Source organism: Polypterus senegalus, chromosome 7, assembly GCF_016835505.1.
Source record: "Polypterus senegalus isolate Bchr_013 chromosome 7, ASM1683550v1, whole genome shotgun sequence".
Lineage (NCBI taxonomy): Eukaryota > Metazoa > Chordata > Cladistia > Polypteriformes > Polypteridae > Polypterus > Polypterus senegalus.
The window spans coordinates 134,849,504-134,859,007 of record NC_053160.1 but is presented as its reverse complement, the minus strand read 5'-3'; positions in this window follow the sequence as shown (position 1 = coordinate 134,859,007).

Below are 9,504 nucleotides of genomic sequence, written 5' to 3'. Positions count from 1 at the left end.
GGCAATACTAAGCAGCAAAGAATAAGTAAGGTCCAATGACCAGAAGGACAGAAAAACAAACAAAAAAAACTCGATAAGGCTGGAGAAAAAAAAAAAAATCTGCAGGGGTTCCGAGGTCACGAGACCACCCAGCCCCCACTGGGCATTCTACCTAACATAGTTTTCAGGCTTCATGTGGAAGAACTTGATGATGATGGTCATGTGGACATGTGGTCTTCAATCCATCACTGTATGGACTGCATGGTGCCTTGATTAGGTGGTGGTGGCACAGATCGCCACCACAGAAAACCAGAAAAAGAACATCAGAGGAAGTAGGGGTTAGTACAGATTGTGGAGCCATGATAAAAACAATAATTAAATGCATATTGCAGAATATCAGGTTTATACTAAAATGAAGCTATGAGAAAATCATGTTAAAATAATGGGGTTTTAGCGTTTTTTTAAAGTGCTCTACCATATTAGCCTGGTGAATTTCTATTGGTAAGCCATTCCATATTTTAGGTGCATAACAGGCCACCTCAACACTTCTTTTAAGTTTAGCTCTTGGAATTATAAGCAAACACTCATTTGAAGATCTAAGGTTACAATTTGGGGTGTAAGGTGAAAGGCATTCCGAGATATAGGCTGGAGCGATTATTTAAGGCTTTGTAAACCATAAGCAGTCAATTCTAAATGGCACAGGTTACCAATTTAATGACATCAAAACTGGAGAGTAGTGCTTGGATTTTCTTTTCCTAGTTAAGATTCTGGCAGCTGCATTCTGCACTAGTTACAATTGATTGAAGTCTTTTTTAGGTAGTCCTAAGATGAGTGCGTTACAGTAATCTAGCCGACTGAAAACAAAAATGTGAACTAATTTTACAGCATCTTGCAAATTTATAAGGGGTCTAATTTTTGCTATATTTCTTAGGTGAAAAATTCTGTCATAGTAATCTGATTAATATATGATTTAAAATTTAGGTCAGAGTCACTAGTTACCCCTAAATTCTTTACCTTTGTATTGACTTTTAAGCTTAATTGATCAAGTTTATTTCTAATACCCTTACTATATCCATTTTTGCCAATCACTAAGATTTCTGTTTTCTCCTTATTTAGTTGGTGAAAATTACTATTCATCCATTCAGAAAGAGAGTCAGGGTCATCAGGTGCTATTGATAAATACAGTTGTGTGTCATCGGCATAGCTGGGGTAGCTCACATTATGCCTTGAGATAATCTGATCTAATGGAATCATGTAGATCGAAAAGAGCAGTAGACCCAGGATAGATCCTCATGGAACACTATATAGAATATTATGTGTCTTTGAAGTATAATTACAACAACTAACAAACAATTTTCTACCTGTTAAGTAAGACTAAAACCAATTTAAGACATTACCAGAGAGGCCCACCCACTGACTAATGCGATTTATAAGAATATTGTGATCAATAGCGTCAAATGCCGCACTCAGATCTAGGAGGATGAGAACAGGTAAATGGCCTCTGTCTGCATTTACCCACAAGTCATTTTCTACTTTAATGAGTGCAGCTTCTGTACTGTGATTTGTTGTAAAACCTGACTTTAACTTGTCAACAACAGAATGTTTATTCAAGTGATCATTCGAACCTGCTTTTTCTTGGATTTTACTTAAGAAAGGCAGGCTAGAAATAGGTCTAAAATTTTCAAAAATACAGGAGTCAATATTATTTTTCTTGAGCAGGGGTTTAATAACAGCAGTCTTAAGACAGTCTGGGAAGACCCCCATAACTAATGATGAACTTACTATGTCAAGAACACTATGAATTAATATCAACTATTTAATTATTTGAATCTTCATGTCTCACTATACAACATAAATGCAGTAAAATGTATGTTTGTTAAGTTTAAGAAAATTACTGCTCATCCACTCTGTAATACTAAACAGACATTTAGTCATGGGGTTGAGAGACCACTACTGAAAACTTTGACAGCCAATTTTATTGGAAATTCAGCAAATGTTCATTGATGATTTTATTTTTACTGCTCATTATATCCAATATATATTTTTGATGGACTAGTTTCATCATTTAACTGTTTAAAAACAAATTTTTCCAAAAAATGCTAGATTAGAAACACATCTAAAATTGTTTTTCTTAAGAAAAGGTTTAACGTCTGTAGTTTTCAAATCATTCTTCTGAACAGTTAACTATATCTTGCATTATTCAGTTAAATTATGAGAAAGTTCATTAGAACTGAATCAAGAGTTCTGGTGAACAGTTTTATTTAAGCAATTATTTTACAAAGTTCAAGTTCATTTATATTTTTGATGAAGTCAATAACTCTATAACTCTGCAGTTCACATACCAGGAGAAGGTGGGAGCGGAGGATGCCATCATCTATATGCTACACCGTTCCCTCTCCCACCTGGACAGAGGCACTGGTGCTGTAAGAATTATGTTTTTGGACTTCTCTAGCGCCTTCAACACCATCCAACCTCTGCTCCTTAGGGACAAGGTGACTGAGATGGGAGTAAACTCATACCTGGTGGAATGGATCGTGGACTATCTTACAGACAGACCTCAGTATGTGCGTCTTGGGAACTGCAGGTCTGACATTGTGGTCAGCAACACAGGAGCACCGCAGGGAACTGTACTTTCTCCGGTCATGTTCAGCCTATATACATCAGACTTCCAATATGATTTGCAGTCCTGCCACGTGCAAAAGTTCGCTGATGACACTGCTATTGTGGGCTGCATCAGGAGTGGGCAGGAGGAAGAGTACAGGAAGCTAATCAAAGACTTTGTTAACTGATGTGACTCAAACCACTTACACCTGAACACCACCAAGACCAAGGAACTGGTGATGGATTTTAGGAGGCCCAGACCCCTCATGGACCCCGTGATCATCAGAGGAGACTGTGTGCAGAGTGTACAGACCTAGAAATACCTGGGAGTGCAGCTGGATGACAAATTGGACTGGACTGCCAATACTGATGCTCTGTGTAAAAAAGGTCAGAGCCGACTATGCTTTCTTAGAAGGTTGGCATCCTTCAACATCTGCAACAAGATGCTGCAGATGTTCTTCTACCAGACGGTTGTGGCGAGTGCCCTCTTCTACGCGGTGGTGTGCTGGGGAGGCAGCATAAAGAAGAAGGACGTCTCATGCCTGGACAAACTTGTTAAGAAGACAGGCTCTATTGTAGGAATAAAGCTGGACAGTTTAACATCTGTTGCAGAGCGACGGGCACTAAGCAAACTCCTGTCAATCATGAAGAATCCATCCTCTTAACAGTGTCATCTCCAGGCAGAGGAGTAGCTTCAGTGACAGACTTTTGTCACTGTCCTGCTCCACTGACAGACTGAGGAGATTGTTCCTCTCCCACACTATGCGACTCTTCAATTCCACCCGGGGGAGTAAATGCTAACATTATTCAAAGTTATTGTCTGCTTTTACATGCATTTTTATTACTCTTTAATTTAATTTTCTTTGTATCAGTATACTGCTGCTGGATTATGTGAATTTCCCCTTGAGATTAATAAAGTATCTATCTATCTATCTATCTATCTATCTATCTATCTATCTATCTATCTATCTATCTATCTATCTATCTATCTATCTATCTATCTATCTATCTATCTATCTATCAGTATGATACATAATAAAAGGAGACTCAGCTACTACACCTTAGATCATATAATAACAACTTTATGTATAGAAACATTGCAAATGCTTCAAACATGTCCAATTTTCCAATCTACTATGTAAACAGACCTGAGAAAATCAATTAAAGCATATAGTATTCTGAGATTTCCTGCATTGGCATGACTCTGAAGTAGGATTGTCTTTCAGATTATCTTTATGAATGCCAAAGAACTTTACTGTAAGTATGTTTTTTGCCATTTACATTTAGCTTTGTGGTAGGGTCTTTAAAATATTACATATATTTTAACTTTCTCATATCACAAAAGTATTTGTTGATCTCTCTTTTTACTTGAGCTACAGCATCAGCAGCAGTCTTCAGCTTAACCTTGTAATTGGGTATCTCGTTGCATTGCTGGCAGTATCACCAGGACTAATGAATTCTATTTGATTGTAAAATAGATATCTGAAAACATTGATACACAATAATAATCTCTTGATTCTCCTGATTTTTAGCCATGTGTATTGAGTGGCCGTATTAAAGTAAACACAATAACAATCCAAGACACTTTAAGAATGTGTGTCATGTAAATATTCAGACTCCTCAAGATAGTTAGGTCTAACATGTAACTACAGTTGTGCATAGGGTCCATGGCATAATGGTTAAAATTCTTGAATTCCTTTGTTTCTGAGTAATATTTGTTAACTACATTAAAATGTAGACCTGTAGTTGTGATACTTGTGTCATGGTTAGTCATTTGGATAGACAAGAAATCAGAGAATTAGTGAAAAGAATGTTACAATACATTTAAAGGATAAGTAGAAAATGGCTAATATAAGAACAGGTGGTGAAAGGAAGATATTTAAACAAAGAAATATTACCAAGAGTTACATTGCAACTAAAAAAAGCTGGAGTTGAACCACTGCCTTTCCCTTCCAGTTCCACACTCTGCACGTTATTGCTTTGATTTAGAAAAGAGGCTTTAAAGATGTCATTCTAATGATCTGGGTGGTATTGGGACAGATGCAAGAAGAAGGAAGAGAAAGCAGAAAAATACCAAGCTTTCACTTTCTTTGGAACTCTTAAGTAGCTCTTTAGTGGATACTGACGATATCCTGTTGTCCCTTTCATTTTTCTACACTGTAAAACATATCAGTAAATATAACTGTTAAAATACTGTGAATGGTGAAAGTAAAACACCTTTTCTGAAAAAAAAGGAAAGTTACTTTATATTCTACTGTAAGTACCCGTATATCTTAAACAATACATTTCATTCTTTTTTACAGCCAAGTTCTATAAAATCAATATTTTCCTACCTTCGAAATATGCTACATACTGTTATCTGATACATTACGGTTACACTACATTATGGCTGTTAATGTTACAGTGTAAAACTAGTAAATAGTTAAGGTAAACAGCTGTAAAATGTAAAGCGGTAAAGTGCTGCTTCAGTAAAATCGAAGTTACGATATTTGCATAAGGACACGCCCCTTTTACCAGATTGTTCCTGGTGAACCGCATACCTTTGCACAGTAGGGAGAAAAAACTTAAACAAAGTTAGCAGACTTATTTTTCCCAGCATGCTTAAGATTTTTAGAGGTTACAGTATACAAGCTGATTTATAGTGGGTTGTGTTCGATAAGCTGGCACACGTGTAGGACACCAAACACCACAAAGGCAAAATTTAGTTCTCCACTTCTTTATACACTGAGTTCTTTTCAATGCATGTAATTAAATAATACAACATGTTTGCTATTGGTTGTTCTTACTTTACTGATGCAAACTGTGTACTGATATTTGATCCTGCCAAAAATTTCAAATGGTTTAATGATTGCCATATTTATTACAGTGCTTGGATTTCAGGTTATGGCTAAACTTTGACTTCTATTGTAATGTGTTTTAAAGAAAAAACAGTTATTTACTATAAAGTTATACCATAGACCTAAAAATATTGTCACTTTCTTTTATACAGTAAAATTCTAGCAACCACAGCTGCTGGTTGTTACTGTAAATGTAACTTTTTTTTTACAGTTTAGAGAAGCTTTACAGCACCCAGCAAACAGGTAATGCCTGGTTAAGACCTCAAATGTTTCGTTTATGTTTGCCTTTTTTGTTTTACAGTAGTCTCTAGCTGACTCTTGAACATGGAGTTGAGTGTTTGAGAGCACAATTGTGGATTCATTCTTAATTACAGCATTAGTCTTCACTGAAAAAAGAGCAATGAGATTAACTCTGCAGAAAAATCGGTGACTTTTTGAATAATGTATCTAAAGGTGTGCCAGGACAGGGATCTGGAATAAACACTTTTTTCTTCTTTTTTATTTTGCTGTCATATTACTCTTGATTTCAAAATGGGTGAATCAAATGCAATCATTGATTACAAACCTAACTTTTATTTTGTTTCACTGCTTTTGACGTGTTTTCTCCTCTGGAACTGACAAATGCTTTGCAAGTGGTGATACAGAATGTATAAAGTTTCCGGCCATATATTCTGTTAGATCATGTTAGAGGAGAAGCAAATTAAAAACAAAAGGATGGGTTTGGTCTCGTCCGATGCGAGAGATGGACGTCTGAAGTGGAGCTCCACTAGCAGCGGTGTTATTTTTCATATTATTTGCTTATTATCCTGAGATATCCTGTATCTATTCAACCCATGGAGACTGCTACAGTATATATGTAAGCATATATAAACATGGCCAGCAAGAAAGGGGGTCCGAAAGAATCGAAAACTAAAGCTGCACCCAAGCTAAGATCAGCAAGCCCTAGCTCAAGATACTGCCTTTCAGAGAGTGACCAGGATCAGCTGGGTGAAAGTACAGACTCTTCGGGACCAAGGTCCGCTACATCGTCGCCGGCTGAGAGTGAAAAGGGGAGCGAATGTACAATCGTGAGTGCAGATCTCGATAGCTCGCTGATCAGAGAAGAACACCTGAAACTGGAAAAGGCCTTACAGTCTGCGATCTCAATTACTCCACGCGAGCCGGGAATAGCGGGACACCGGCTACAGTAGAGCCTGACGCTTCACCTACGGTACAAGAAAGCACAATTGAAATGTCTAAACTGGAGGTGATGCTTGCTGAGCTCATATAAGATATAAAGAAAACCGAGAAGGCAAATGAGAAAGCAAGGGCAAAGGCACATGCGAGACTGAAACAGGAATTGAAACAGGAATGGCAACAAGCAAATGAAATGCAGTGGCAGGAGTTGCAACAAGCAAACGAAACACAACGGCTGATGCTGCAACAGGCAATGGAAAGGCTGCAACAAGAAATGCAAGTGGAGATGCGAGAGGTGCTGGGTAAAATTGAAACGCTTACTGATCAATTGGAGGATCTCAAGGAGACATTCACGACTAGGATTGAATTAGCCGAACATTTAGCTACCAGTGCTGAAGAAAAAGCAGAAAATGTCAGCTCGAATGCAAAAACTCAGAGACAGACTGGCTGCTTTGGAAGATGGAAGTAGAAGGTAAAAGGTCAGAATGGAAGGTCTGCCTGAGAATCGAGAAAGTTCAAATCCTGTGAAATTCGCAGCTGAACTTTTTTCTAAAATAATCGGGGACGACTTTAAAGCAGAATCTGAGATAGCAGCGGCTTACCGCTGTACGTGGATCAAACACCGTTAGACCCAGACCCAGATCTTTTATAGTTCGTTTTGAACGATTATCATTTAAGCTAGAGGTGATGGCACTCCTCAGAAACAAGGAAGATATTATATATGAAAATAACCACATTCGTATCTTCCTGACTTCTCTCCAGCAACAGCTACTAAGCGCAGCCTTCTACAACATTAAACAGCGGTTACGGCAAGCCAGCGTCAAATACAGCCTCTTGTATCCAGCAAAACTTAAAGTGGAATGGCAGGGTCAATTTTATGTCTTCGCTAGCAAGGAAGAAGCAGAAAAGGAATTAAGAAAGCTGATCCGGACTATTCTGATACATAATAGTGAGTCATGGCGGTTAATGATAAAGCAAGGATTAATAATCTACTGTCTGATCTATTTTTTAAAATACGGGTTTTATCAGCATATATTCTCATTATTACTTAGTATTACTAGGGCGCTATCTGTTTGTTTTATTGTGTTTAGTTTTTCTTTTTTCTTTTTCTTTCTTTTTTTTTTTTTTCTAATTATTTCATCTCTACCCTAAAGAGACTGTTCAATATCATACCCTTGGTTTATTGTTATTGCTATTACTGCATTAAGACTTGTTATGCTTATTCTGGACACATTTTAACACCATCACCGGGTTTATTATCTGGGGGTATCATCTTAATGCACTAAAATTGCTGAAGAATATATATATTTTAAGTGCAAAATTCTTTTTTTTCTTTTTAAAGACTATATTGGTAACAGATATCTCTATCTTTTAACCCTAAAGCGCCACTGCATTGGGGCTTGTTTTGCTTTGGATGTGCTCTGTCTCTGGGTATGTCAGAGGACTGGGACTGTGTGAAGTGGGTTTTAGCCTCACTTGGGGGGTTAAGGGGGGAAGAGAAAGAGAGCTGGCTTGATCTATACCTAATCTATCCTATTAATCTTTATAATTATAACTACCAACGTAATAATAAGCTGCATGGCAACAACTCTAGGGGAAATAGGAAATTAAGACCAAACTGTCTCACTTCCAGTTAAGACTATAAAATGACATCAAAAACTCAGAATCAGTGTCTCCATGATGGGACAGTTAACTTCGTAAGCTGGAATGTTAAAGGCCTGAATCACGAATTAAAGAGAAAGAAAGTACTCTCTCACCTAACAGGTCTAAATGCTAAAATAGTATTTTTACAGGAAACCCATTTACTAAGCAAGGATCAGTTCCGGCTGCAAAAGACTGGACTGGTCAAATATTCCATTCTAGTTTTACGAAGAAAACTAGAGGTGTGGGAATTCTCATACATAGAACAGTACCATTTGTAGCATCAGATGTAGTATTGGATCCTGAAGGGAGATATGTAATGGTCATGGGAGACTTATCTAACTGTAAAATGATTTTGATAAATGTTTATGCACCTAATGTTGATGATAAGGAATTTATACAAAATTTATTTGCATCCATTCCCAATCTGAACACTCATAAAGTTATAATGGCTGGGGACTTTAATTGTGTTCTAAATCCACTTTTAGATAGGACTTCCTCCACAGGGGAACGCATCTAACACCCAAAGATAATTACAAAGTTTATAACTGATCACAACTTATCAGATCCCTGGAGGTTTTTAAACCCAAATTCAAGAACATATTCTTTCTACTCACCAGTACATCATTGCTACTCAAGGATTGATTACTTCTTTATAGACAATAACTTCTTGCCTAAGATTAAATCTTGCAAATACGATGCTATTGTTATTTCTGACCATGCACCTATGATCTTGGAGCTAAAATTACTAAGCCCCATACACTCACCCCAGATGGCCTCAACCCGCTTCTATTAGCTGACGAGAATTGTACTGAATTTATATCCAAACAAATCAAATTCTTTCTAGAGACAAATACATCCCCAGATCTCTGCAGGAATACTCTGGGAAACTCTTAAGGCCTTCTTAAGAGGACAGATTATCTCATATCTTTCCCACAGAAATAAATCCGAAGCCAAGAAAGTAGCAGAGATAAAAAGCGAAATTACTAAAATAGATGAAGAACATGCCAGACTACCAAGCGAGACTCTACATAGGAGGAGGCAGGCTCTACATTCAGAATTAAACCTCTTGACAACTAAAGAAACTGAACAACTAATTTACAAATCCAGACATCATTATTATGAACATGGAGAGAAAGCTAATAAGCTTTTAGCTCAACAAATTCACAAGCAAGAAGTGCAAGCGCAATCTCGTAATCACTAACACAACGGAGATAAAATCATCGAACACAAAAATATAATGCACACTTTCAGAGACTACTATAAATCC